This window comes from Coenobita brevimanus, chromosome 90 (assembly GCF_032717465.1).
Source record: "Coenobita brevimanus isolate Jiangsu-jjx chromosome 90, ASM3271746v2, whole genome shotgun sequence".
Classification (NCBI taxonomy): domain Eukaryota; kingdom Metazoa; phylum Arthropoda; class Malacostraca; order Decapoda; family Coenobitidae; genus Coenobita; species Coenobita brevimanus.
In genome coordinates this window covers 25,008,714-25,022,960 of record NC_137043.1, presented here as the reverse complement: position 1 = coordinate 25,022,960, position 14,247 = coordinate 25,008,714, and the positions used below count along the sequence as shown (strand labels likewise).

Sequence of the window (14,247 nt, the reverse complement as noted above, 5' to 3'; positions counted from 1 at the left end):
ATCAATTCCTGGGGCTTTCCCCGATTTAACTTTCTTCATTGCTTCCACAACTTCTATCCTACTGATTTCTTCCTGTCTTCTCACCTCCCTCCTTCCCCCAGCCATTCCCCAGACACTTATACTCGCATTACTTCCATCCTCTGTGTTCAACAATTCCTTAAAGTGTTCTCTCCATCTGCTCACTTTTTCTCCCTTCTCCACTAGTAATCTACCATTTTTATCTTTCACTCCCCTGATAACTTCACTTCCACCCTGTCTTACTCTTTTCACCTCTTTCCAGAACATTTTCTTACAGTCCCTCCACTTTACACTCAAATTCCTTCCAAATTCCTCATCCACTCTCTTCTTACTAATCTTTTCACCTCTCTCTTTCTTTCTACATATAACTCTCTCTTCTGCCTCTCAACCTCTTCCACTCCCCTGACATTTAAGATGAGAGTGACCAGCCTCACTCATCCTTGTGTAGCATTACATGACTCAAAACATGAGCAATCAACCCCAACCACCCACTGGATATAAACCCTTCCCCGACTCAACCCAACTGGAGTGTCTTAATTACCCACTAAACCACCAGGTGCCAAAATTTGGTTATATGGTTACCAGCCAGTGTAGTAAATGGTTTCCTGGTGTACAGAAACCATTTGGCTTGTCACTCAGGGTACAGTCACCCATAGGCAGAAGGAAGAGGAAAGAATGAAGGAAGGAATGACAGAAGAGGGAGTGTAAAGTCACCCGTAGGCAGAAGAACAAGAAAAGAATGAAGGAAAGACAGAAGAGGAAGGATGGAAAGAAAGGAGGACAGGAAATGGCAGACACCTGTGAGCAGCACTACATCAAGTGATCGGATGGTGAGTGCCCCCACCTATTATTATTATTATTATTATTAATCTTTTCAGGGCAGGCCCAAGTTTTAATGGTTGTCACTGAGCAGTTTTACATTTTTACTTTTTACTTATATTTTTTATGGTTTATGTATCATATTAATTATAATTTAAGTTAATAAAACTAAAGATATCCAGTGTCTTTAATATCACTTTTCATTTTCATAAAAATTTTCACAAATTACATAAATGGACTGAGGACCAAAGACTGAGTTGGTTCTAGGTCCTTTCTTCAGAAAGGACCTTGGACTGTGACTCACACTGTTTCATTTTTAAAGGTTCCAGCATGCCTGCACGTGTCAGCCTTGGTCACCTAATGGCCGCTGTCCATGCTGCTTGATCTCTGGCAGCTACCCTATTCAGCTCCTTATCCCTGACTTCATTCCATGTCTTTTTCGGTGTACCTCTCACAACCCTACTCCTAATGTTAAAAGTCACTTTCTGCAGCCATTTATCATCCCCTGTTCTCTTCACATGCCCAAATCATCTCAATCTACCCCTCTTCATCATAGCACCAACACACTCCAGTCCCATCCCACCTCTCAACTCTTCCACTGTAAACCTAGTCCCCTCAGTCCCAGCACTCAGAGGCGCACTGCACATCCACCTAATCACTGTCATTTGTGTATGACTGACCCTTCGAAAAACCTCTTAATTTACTGTCAAGGTCTCACTACCATACAGCATTACACTCCTAACACATATCACATACAAAGATCCCTTAGCACAGAGGGAGAGCTCTCTCAATGTCAGGAGAGGCAACAGCTCCCTGAACTTTTTCCAATCACTCCTCACTCCAGCCCCACCTCCAGCACATATCTCCTAAATAACTAAACTCTTTCACAAACGCAAGATCAATCCTTTCATATCCGACACACTGCATGCATGAAATCAGAATTAGCTCACAGCCTACCTCTAACACCACTACATCTCTTATGCAACCACTTATCACAAACACTGCACAAGATGGAATTATTTCCCATGCCCTAGTGGCAAATCACACATGGCCACTCTCCCTCTTCTTTGACAGTACTGCCACCAGGCCTAGATACCATCACTTTTATCTACATTTACTCTTAAGCCCTTTTGCCCCACACCATCTCTCCACTTCATAAGACTTTCCTCCGCTTCCCTTTCATTTTCTGCAATCAACACCAAATCATCAACATACAACATCTCCCATGGGAGTCCATTTCTGATGCCACATGAGAGGGCTTCAAATACCATGATAAGCAATATAGGGCTCAAGACTGACCCCTGATGTACACTTTTATTCACAGAAAACTCATCACTCAAATCTCCATTCACCTTTAACTGGGTGTGAGCACCCACATACACAGCCATAACCACTCTACCTTGCCATTATTTGATCCTAAGATTTCTCACTACATCAACACCTCTCTAAGGACTCTGTCAATGGCCTTTTCCAAATCAACAAAAACAAAGTACAGATCCCTTTTCTTTCCTATGTATTTTTCCTGAAGCTGTCAAACACTGCATATAATATCAGTGGTCCCTTTGCTTGGCATAAAACCCAAACTGCATCTCATCAATATTCATTTTCTCTAATCACACCTTCTAGAACTCTCCATTACCTTCATTACAGTCCAAAAGCTTTCTGTCTCTATTACTTCCTCTTTCCAGGGCACCACCCTTGTACACATTTACAGTTACACTCTTCAGCATCATCTGGGACAACACACTCATATATAATCATATTTATCAAGTCAGTGACTAACCTCACTCCTGTATCTCCTGAGATTTTCAACATATCAGCTGTCAACCCAGACACTCCTGCTGCCTTCCCCACTTGCATCCTGTCTACTGCCCTATTCACAGTAGCATCGTCAATCAAGGCCACGGGTCAAACGCTGGATCTGCTGGCTCCAAATCTTCCCTGTCCCAGTCAAACTATTCATTCAACAACTGGTTATAATGCTCTCTCCAGGTGTTTTTAATATCCTCACTGGTCACCACTACCTTCCCTTCAACATTCTTCACACACTGCTCACCTATGATATCCATTTTCCTTCTTCAACTTATCTGCCTCCTTAAGTAACATTCTTCCTTTCAAGACTATTCAGGCTATCAAGTAAAAGTCTCTGAGACTCAAACTTTGCCCCGTAAACCTCTTTTCTAGCCCTACGGTTGGCAGCCAAATATTCCTCTTTGTTACCACCCGTTTTCCTTTCACGGAAATGCCTTATTTTTTCCTTAACTGCAATTTCTACACCCTCATCCCACCACCAAGTTACATTAAGTCTTGGGGGGACCCCTTGTCCATCCACAAACTGAATCAGTAACTCTCAGGAGGTGGTTCATGAGAGCTCTATACTGTTCATTAACACTTCTATTAACGGCTCCCTGTTCAGCGAATACTCTACTCATTTTGCTATGGAAGGTATCCCTTAGTGCTTGGTTTTTCAACTTCCATACTCTCCTCCTAGGTGCAAAGGTCTTCCTTTTCATCACCCACTCCTGTATCTCCTGAGATTTTCAACATATCAGCTGTCAACCCAGACACTCCTGCTGCCTTCCCCACTTGCATCCTGTCTACTGCCCTATTCACAGTAGCATCGTCAATCAAGGCCACGGGTCAAACGCTGGATCTGCTGGCTCCAAATCTTCCCTGTCCCAGTCAAACTATTCATTCAACAACTGGTTATAATGCTCTCTCCAGGTGTTTTTAATATCCTCACTGGTCACCACTACCTTCCCTTCAACATTCTTCACACACTGCTCACCTATGATATCCATTTTCCTTCTTCAACTTATCTGCCTCCTTAAGTAACATTCTTCCTTTCAAGACTATTCAGGCTATCAAGTAAAAGTCTCTGAGACTCAAACTTTGCCCCGTAAACCTCTTTTCTAGCCCTACGGTTGGCAGCCAAATATTCCTCTTTGTTACCACCCGTTTTCCTTTCACGGAAATGCCTTATTTTTTCCTTAACTGCAATTTCTACACCCTCATCCCACCACCAAGTTACATTAAGTCTTGGGGGGACCCCTTGTCCATCCACAAACTGAATCAGTAACTCTCAGGAGGTGGTTCATGAGAGCTCTATACTGTTCATTAACACTTCTATTAACGGCTCCCTGTTCAGCGAATACTCTACTCATTTTGCTATGGAAGGTATCCCTTAGTGCTTGGTTTTTCAACTTCCATACTCTCCTCCTAGGTGCAAAGGTCTTCCTTTTCATCACCCGCTCCTTAAGTACCATGTCACATATCAATAAATTGTATTGCTGGACACACTCCTTGCTCTCTATTACTTTAATATCCCTCAAAAAAGTCCTATCAGCCCTTCTGACCAGGAAATAGTCTATCTGGCTACTATTTCCCCTAGATTCGTATGTAATCAACCTTCTCTCTCTTTTCCTAAAATATGTGTTCTGCACAATCATGCTCACTGCCTCCCCAAACTCAAGTATCCTTTCCCCTTCCTCATTTCTTGTACCAGATGCACATCCCCCATGTGCTCCTTCATATCCTTGAGCTGCTTCACCTACATGACCATTTATGTCCCCTCCCAAAACTACTAACTCATCGCCCCCCATATCACTTACTACACGAATTAGCCTTCATCCACTGGGTAACGTCTATGTGTCACAATCTGGCCTCCAGGGGGCCTCCAAGTAGTAGCAATACACGCAAGTGTCTTCCCGCCACCACATGAACCGACCATTTCGTCTCGGCACCACAGGGAAGGGAGGGAGTCCCTCCATAGCACACAGGTGAGTCAGTCTGTCCCATGCTTTTGCCAGGTGTACAACGATGTCTTCAGGTTCCTATTTGTCTGATTCCATCCGTGTTGCCTGTAGCCAATTGTATCATCCACCCCTGCCAAGCCTCTTTCCAAGGATACTAGAAAGGGGCTTAGTGACTGTGCCATAAGGCATACCTTGGATGCAAAAGGGTCTACTTTATCTAGTAGTGGAGAAGTTATCACGTTGAAAACAAAGCCACAGTCGGTGCCATGGGCAGATGCATGAACATGGTCTGCTCTTGCACTGAAAATAAGTTCTCTTTCTCACGTCACTATTCATCAAAGAAATTACCAACGGACCTGGGGATACATTTTTTCACAAGAGAAAAAGATGTTGAGTAATATGGTCTTTAATTTGTTTCCCTAAGTGCTATACTTTAAGAGATGTTTAAGTTTGAAAACAGAAAATTTCTGGGAAAATGCCCGTAGTGAGATGACAACTACGTTAATAATAGCCCAGCATTTAGGGGTTAAATCATCCAAGAATCTATCCTTCTCTACCTCATCCAAGCCTGCCTGCAGGGCATACGCCAAAATAAATGAAAACATTATCCCACCGTACATAATCTTCACTACTATTATCCTTTCACTTACTCTCATTACATTCATGACATATTCCACCCATTTCTCCTTAACCAACACACCCACACCACCATATCCATCTGCCCTACCCTATTTAACTTGTAACGACAATCCTTCCCAGTAATCAAACTGGCTGATCCTCCCCTAAATCTGACTTCTTGCACACATCCAACATCCACCCACCTCCTACTCAACGCCTTCACTACTTCCCCTGCTCTACCCCTCAAGCTTCCCACATTACATGATGTCACTCTGATCCCCTTGGGTGATTTAGTTTCCTCAGGCTTGCTTTGATTCCCTTTCTTTTTTGTCATAATCAGTACAAATAACAGGGAAAAACAGACCACAGGCCCCACCCACCTGTACAGTCCCAAGTCCAAGCATGGGATCTGGGACCCACTGTCCAGCAGCCATGACCAGTGGCTATGGCAGTGGCCTTGGGGCACCCTGCCAGGGCAGCTATAGGGACACCCTCCAAGCGTGCCTTAGCACTGTAACTGCCCCATCATTATACACTAATTGATAGGGCAGCCTCCTGGGGCACTACTCCCAGGTTCGGGCCCCTCTCTACTGGGAGGAAGTAGCAGCCTGGGAACCGCAATGCGCTGTACCCTCTAGCACTGATCCAAGCTCCATTCCATCCTGGCCTAAAAATCTATGTTGGCGGAGTCCTTGTCACACCTCCCCTCAATATGTCTGCCACTAGATACTGAGGGTAAAGTTTTCTGGCTGCATTCCCTTGCTGGGGTCAACCGCTGTGATGTACTGTAGTGGGGTATGTTGCGTGATATGTAAAGCGCATGTAGGATAGAGCACGAGATAGTTAGAGGAAAGTGTTTGGGAGAGTATGCTGGCCCACTCTCCATGTTAAAGTCACACAGAAAAGGTCAGCAAAGGAGGATGATCAGATATTCTGATAATTAGTGAATCAAGATGGATGGAGCTCAAGCTCTCCCTATTTACCAGCATTCCTATTCCTTTTGGGAGTACCACCCTGATCCACTGGTGTTACAGACTACTCCCTAACTCCATTTTGAGGCAAGGACTGGGACAAGGCCATTGTTCCTTTCTGAGGACCAGGTGGCCATCTTTGGCCACACATACCCCTTAACTGTCACTTACACTATTCTCACTCATTACTTTTCTAACTTCCATCTTCAAGCTTCACACCTATACATTAATGCTGGTATAAATAAACCTTCATCCAATCCTCTTCCAACCTTTGTACTCAGTCCTCTGTTTTGTGTCAAGGCCACTCTACTCTCCACTTGCTTTATATAATTACATATTTTCTGCACTGTACTGCGAACCAATCCAAGTTTCTCAGCACCTCACACTGTGAATCACCTTCTCTTTTAGCAACCATTACTTCAATCTTCTCTATATGTGCTTTCAGACCTTGTTTCTCACAGACATTTACAAAACTCTGAAACAATTTGAATGATCCCATTTAATATTAGCAAACAGAACCGGACCATACACATATATAAGACAAGAAATACTCTATCCCCACTCATTTATTACTAAATTTGCTCACTCCTTCCATCACTCTTTTTCATCTCTCAAAAACTGAACAATCAATGAATATGAACATCACATACTCCTGTATTATGACAGCAGCGATACTAACCCACCCACTCATTATATCCATCAACCATGACACAAGTTCACCTACCATCATAAAAACTCATTACAGAAGCTTCCATTCACACCTCACATATGTATGGTAGCGATCATAAATAATCACCTATCCTCCAGTACCCTGTGCCTAAGGCTGGCTTCTTTATGAGCGGCAAGTTACATTGGAGTAACAAGGGCTGAGAGGGAAAGGCTTGAAAGAGAGGGGAAGGTGGGTGGGGGGACAAGTGATGATGCATGGGTGGAGTGAGGGAAGGGAGGGGAGAGAAGGTAGGTAGGGGAGGGAGAATGAAATGCGAAGTGTGATCACATTGTATGTTTTTTGTCTTTCATTCAGGGCATGATGTAAAAGGGTTAATATAAGGCAGATAATACTGCATTACACCTTGTATAACGGTGTCAGATAACAAGCGTTGGAGTGGTGATATCAAGGGCTGGATCGTGAAAAATATACTGATGTGACAGATCAAACACTAGTGTGGAGCCAGACAGTTCCGTCACAACACACTATTGTCTTGTCCACCAATTTGTATAACTAGCTGCTTTTTGTTGGAGGAAAATATCATTTTGAGGTGATGAGAAGGGGTTGGGGTTGTTGGACGACCATGCAAACCTATACCGGCATGGAGTCCAGGCAACGCCGTCCAGTGCAACGAAACCGCATTATTCGTATGTGTGAGGCCGGCCACAGCATAGCCGACATTGTGAGAGACCTCGGGTTGACCAGGCAAACAGTTAAGCGCTGGATATCCACTGGGAAGAGTCTGGCAAATTGGAAGACCGGTGACGGAAAGATATCACATAATTATACTGCTGTTTTTTGACATATTGAATTAGACTTATGATAAACAGTATATTGTTATTATTTGGTTTCTCTCTCCCTGCAGCTGTTTATTTATGCATATAATTTGTTTGTTTTATATATTTATTCATTTATATGTTTGTGCATTTGTTTTTGTTATCTCCTTTGCTTATCTTTCAATTTAGCTACAACTTTACTATATGATGTTTTATGAAACCTATTTACCGTATTTCGCGGCATGTAAGACGCAGCATTGTGAAAGACGCACCCTAATTCTGGCAGGCCAGTTCTGTGAAAAAAAAGTTTGCCCCAACCAAGACTGCAGTAAAGTTTCTTGATAAGAGCCATTACCACACAGATACACACTCACCTTTCAGAATCTATTCATTACTGATCATCAGCCTTTGGTTTCTTTTTTTTATATACAAAGAATGGTAAAGGAAAAGAAAACAATGCCCCTTCTTGACAAAACGTGACTGATATGAGCCACTATCACTTAGATACACACTCACCTTTCAAAATCTATTCAGTACTGCTCATCATCCTTTAGTTTCTTCTTTTATGTACAAAGAATGATACAGGAAAAGAGAAAACAAAACCCCGTCTTAACAAAACGTGACTTCAAACCACGAGGCCATCTCAACTTTGTTGATAAATATGTATCAGTAAACTGATATAAACACTGTTTTTAATATTTTATGAATTTAAAACCACAAATGAAGTCAATAAACTCTGTTCTTTCATTCACTGACGAAAACATAAGGTACAATAAATGTTCACATCAGTTCATTTATCCTAAAAGAACCCCGTCATATTCCACACCTGTTACGGAATTTCCTCAAATTGCCTTGACTAAAGCACAATATCAGACTACTACCATCATTCATCATGCACTCTAACTAACCTGTAATTACCTCCACAAATAAAATAAAAAAGTAGCACTTGTAAATACACAAATTACAATGTTTTACAACCAAAGTTCAATATAGCAAGGCTGCTTGGGAACAGGATAGACAGCTGTTTTTACTATCTTCTCTCAATATCACTCCTTCACTGTCAGCTATGTTTGCCTTGCAGCATCAACAATTAAAAATGCATGCTTCACTGATCATAATTTACTATAAACATTCATTTCAAAACATACTGAGTATGGTGAAAACATCCACTGTTACACCTTGGTAACACTGCTGCCTCCCAGTCGCTAGACAGCAGTCTCTACCCCTTCCTCTCAGTATCACTTCCTCACTGTCAGCGATGTTTCCCTTGCAGCATCAACAGTTAAAAATACGTTCTTCACTGATCACAATTTACTAAAAACAGACATTCATCTCAAAACATGTCGAGAAGGGTGAAACTATCCCTTAGCAACACTGCTGCATCCCAAGCGCTAGACAACTGTCTCTACCCTCTTCTCCCAGTATCACTCCCTTACTGTCAGCTGTTTTCCTTGCAGCATCAACAATTAAAAATGCATATTTCTCTTATCAGAATTTGCTAAAAACAGACATCCATCTCAAAACATTCGAGTACTGTGAAAACATCCATTTTTGGTCTTAACACTGCTGCCTCCTAGTCACTATGGTACACACACACACACACGCACATATGTACACACCACATGCAACATTCGCTTGCCTCTGAAACATTTACATCAGTCCGTTTTGGAGTACCCAGTGGCTTTATTATATGCCAAAAACATCAAAATGTATTTGGTTGTTCAATATAAATATCATCACTTTAGGTCATGAAACATCTCAAACAATTTATTCATCCAAACATCGTCAGTGCAAGACTAAAGGTGTACAGCACCATTGATCCTAAATTTTCCATGGTTGCATCTGTCATGATCACCTAAAACCTATATTCACTTCATATTACTGACATGGTGAAAATTTCACTCGTCTTCAAATCCTGAGAATTCATCACTACTTTCCCCAAGTCCTGAAGCATCACTGGAAGTCATCACCATGGTCATCATCACTGTTTCACTGTCACTCTCATACAGTAAATGGTCCTCAGTACCATCCATTGAATTGCTTATACCACACTTCATACGACTTTAACTTGGCAATCGTTTTAACTGAACACAGGCGATATTCAGACTTGGGGCAATTGATACAGCCCACATTAACCTCCTCAGTACATGTTTCCTGAACTGAATAAAATCATATGGCGAGCATGAATAAACTACCCTATAAAATAAAATGCAGGGCGGAAGGGATTATAATAAGCGGATTATCAGTTCCCTAGCCCGACTCTTCCCACTCCTACTTCCTTAACTACACCCACACCAAACTCTCACCCACACCTTAGGATTCTGGTCGTTTCGGCCGTAACGTCCAAAATGGCAAACGACTTTACAACCTAACCTAACTTAACCAATTTGGACGTTACGGCCTAAATGATCGCCATTGCCGATCATGAGAGCTTTGCTTAGGCAGCAGAGATGCAGAGAGTGAACGTTGTCAATCATTCTGATCGTTTCAACTGCTAACAATACAGCAGAAATGGCGGACGCTGATATGAATGCCCGTCAGGCACTGCTATTTCAGATATTGTATCAGCTATACTACTCAGTGAATTTTATCCTATTTTCATAACAAAATACTGTAATTGGGTGTGCCCTGAGTTGCACAGACATTGCTAAAGTACTTCACTTGGCTGAAAAAGTGAAGCTGTAACTTCAGGCAGTACTGTTTAACGTTACAACTGTTTTTCCTGTTTTTCGCTATTGGTATAATAAGACTGTTCACTTCTATGATACTCTTGTCAGGCATGAAACAAAATGTCACTAAGAGAAGCCAACCATATGAGGGTGATTGAATTTCCATATGCGACAAAAATCAATTCTGATGACTTGTCAGGTTCGCTTGCAGCATCTCTCCAGTATGACTGCTTTGCTAGTTAGTAAGTGGATGCAAGCAAAGTGGTTATGATTGCCTTTCAGAAGGTTAGCAGACAGTTCACCAGTAAGCATGTTAGCTTGCTAGAGTAGGGTGTACGCTAGACGCTAAACTGCTAAGTTGCTAAACCGCTAAACCCCTTGATGGTATTGGCCAGTTGAGCTGAAAACAAACCGTGAATGCTTTGTGTTCTTGAACTTGCGTGTTTTAATATCTGCTGCATATATACACTCACAAAATGTCACAAAAGTAACTGACCTAATTAGGGTTACTGAATTTCCATACATAACGAAAGTCTGTTTTGATGACTTGGCAGTTTCACTAGCCAGCATCTCTCCAGTATGATTGCTTTGCTAGTTAGTGAATGGATGGCAAGCAAAGTGGTCATGATTGCCTTTCAGAAGGTTAGCAGACAGTTCACCAGTGATCACGTACGTTAGCTTGCTGGAATAGTGCGGATGCTAAACTGCTAAATTGCTAAACCGCTAAATATCTTCACGATGTTAGCCAGTTGAGCTGTAAACAAACCCGCGAAAGTTTTGTGTGTTTCTGATCTCGCGTGTTTCTTAAATCTGCTGCATATACACACTAGTGTATATTATTTCTAAAAATAAAATCAAGTCTGCATACTGTAGAAAACACCTGTGGTTGCTAAGCAGTGAGATGATCATCTTTATAAGAGTTTCTTCTCAATGGAGCCAAACTAACCTGCCTTAGTCAAGTGTGCAGGACGCATGGGGATATTTTAAGGTAACTTTGAGACAAAACAGTGCGTCTTACATGCCGCGAAATACGGTACTTATTTACTTCTCTATTTGTGTATTTTACTCTTTCCTTAAGTATTTGATATATCTATTTACTTAACACATTTACTTATTCAGTGTTATTATTTTCTCATTTATTATCACATTTTAGCCCAGGAAGACCAAGACAGACGAGCGAAGAGGACACCGCTAGAATCCTCGCAAACATCGAACGTAACCCTTTCACCAACTCGGTGGCTGTGAGGGAACAGCTCCAGCTGGACGTGTCTGCCAGGACAGTCAGGCACCGTCTACATGATGCAGGCGTTCACCATCGTGTTCCAGCTACTAAGGGAAATCTGGAACAGAAGCATGTGAGGGAGCGGCTTGCACTTGCACAAAGCTATGTAATGAAAGACTTAGAATTTTGGGACCAAACTATTATCAGTGATGAGAAGACATTCTCATCCACCAATCATGAAGCCATCCACTGCTGGCGCCCAAACAACACTCGTTATGAGCACCAAAATATATATATACCAAAGAAAGAAGTGGTAGGACAACAGTAAATGTCTGGGGTTGGGTGAACTTCAATTGCCTGGGGGAATTGACTGACACAGAGGGAAGGTTTAACTCTGAGGTTTATTTAGAAATATTGGAAGAGGTTATGCTACCAACTGTCCGGGCGATGTCTCTCCCTTATCCAGTGAAAATTATTTTCATGCAGGTATGAGACAAATCTTGAAATGATCTCCATCTGCACAGATGTGTAACTGGTAAAACTATATGCAACATTTTCTTAATCTGCGCTTACTTAAATTTATTGTTTGCCTAATCCACGCTTACTTTCCCTTTCAATACTAGGAAAACTGTCCTATCCACAATGCCAGAGTGGTCATGCACTGGTTCGAGGAGAGGAATGGACAGACTGAGCTCTTGCCTCTGCCAGCTCCAGCTCCTGATCTCAATCCCATCGAGACTGTGTGGGCCCAGCCTGTCAACACGTGGAAGCCAGAGAATGAAAGGACATGGGCCCGCCACCTCCAACACACTAAGGATGAGTGGGAGCTGTTCAGACGAAACCAGTAAACAATCAACAACACTGTTTCCTTGGTGCCGCGAAGACTGCAAGAGGTTATTGAGGCGGGAGGCCACTGGACTACTTGCTAGGGCTTTCCTGGTTGGTTTGGCTTGAACAATGTTGGTAAACATTGACACAGATAAATTTTGGGAGTTTGGGTAGGATTTTGTTTCATTTTCCCTCTAACAGATAATGAGAGATATCATTTTTATATCTACCCTTGTGAACAAACATCAAATTTATTTACCTTTCATGCAGTTATTTTAAATAACATTTTCATATATAGATGCCATAAAATAGTTGACATGATGGTGACTGAACAGAGGGAGTATATACCGAGACAATGCTCGTATTTACTGTGGACACAACCAAGTCAGAGGTTGCATATGATATTTAGTTCCAAAAATTAACACATGTAATGGTGGAGGACCTTTCTTACACAAACATTAAGAAAGTCAAAATCATCCAGAGTACAGTACATCCTGCGTCTGAAGTCAACTGTCTGGCTCTGCACTAATGTCTGATCTGTCATGTCAGTATATTTCTCTCACGAGCCAGCCCTTGATATCACCACTCTAAAGCTTGTTATCTGATACTACTATACAAGATGTAATGCAGGATTATCTAACATATATTAACTCTATATCATGCCCTGAGTGAAAGAAAATAAACAAATAATGTGACCACCATTACACATTTCATTCTCCCTCCCCTAGCCACTCTCCCTCCTTTCCCTAAATCCACCCCCGCATCATTGCTCGTCCCCCCACCCACCTTCCCTTCTCTCTCTGGCCCCTCGCTCTCAGCCGCTCTTACTCTAGTGTGACTTGCCACACATAAAGGAGCCAGCCTGAGGCACAGGGTACCAGAGGATAAGTGATTATTTATGGCCACGACTGTACAAGTAGCACCTTCCACAATCCCTCTCTCTCCACCTTGTACTATGTCTTTTCTACATCCACAAAGACAATGAATGGCTTAAGATAACTTATTTTTTATTTTATTTTTTTATTTTTTTGTGCTTTTCAACTATCCGCCTACATATCCCCACAACACCTAAAAGCACAATGTTCATCAATTTGCACACAATCTGGTATCTGCCTTCACTTCTCTACTATATTTTTCACCTTTCCTATAACACTCAGCAGACTTCTTCCAATACAGTTTTCCACTCCCTTCACTCACCTTTACTTTTATATGAAGGAACAATCACAGTCTTCTTTCATTCTACAACTTCACTTAACCAAGTCTTCTGGTAAATTTCCAAACGCTATACACAGTTCGTTGCACTCTCTTCATTACGCCTTATCATTCTGCAAACTATACCCGTACCTCATCAACACCTACTGCCTTCCCATTCTTCAAATTCCTCACAGCACTTTCACTGCTGCCACTGTCAGATTCATTTCTTCTTTGTACACCACCAAATCCTATTGTATTTACCACCACTCTACTCTCATTATACCCATTTATCAAAACAGTCCTCTCATCAGCTTCTAATTTCTCTTCCTTGTGCTATCATTTTTCCACTTTCATCTTCACATTTTCTTCCACACTCCAAACTGACATAAAATGATGACACTTCAACATTTTTTGCCATGCTATGGGTACCACAAACAAGTAAAGCAGACCCTTTAATCTGCTTGGCTAATTTATCAAAAAATTTTGCCATGCAAATCGAAACTTGCATATCGCTCCACTGAAACCCATGTTATATAGATAATTGGTGTGGTGAAATCCCAAAATTTTTCCACGTTCCCTTTTTGGCCCTCTTCTAAAACTGCTACCTCTTCCTGATCATATCTGACATTCACTGTAGCACATATACACCTCTAACAACATCACTGGGC

General features: G+C 41.9%; 1 protein-coding gene across 1 annotated transcript in view; it reads right to left on the bottom strand.

Moving 5' to 3' along the window:
* Positions 1–14,247, bottom strand: part of LOC145411638 (uncharacterized) — a 49,742-nt gene that overhangs the window by 14,416 nt on the left and 21,079 nt on the right. The gene's annotated exons all lie outside the window — the stretch shown is intronic.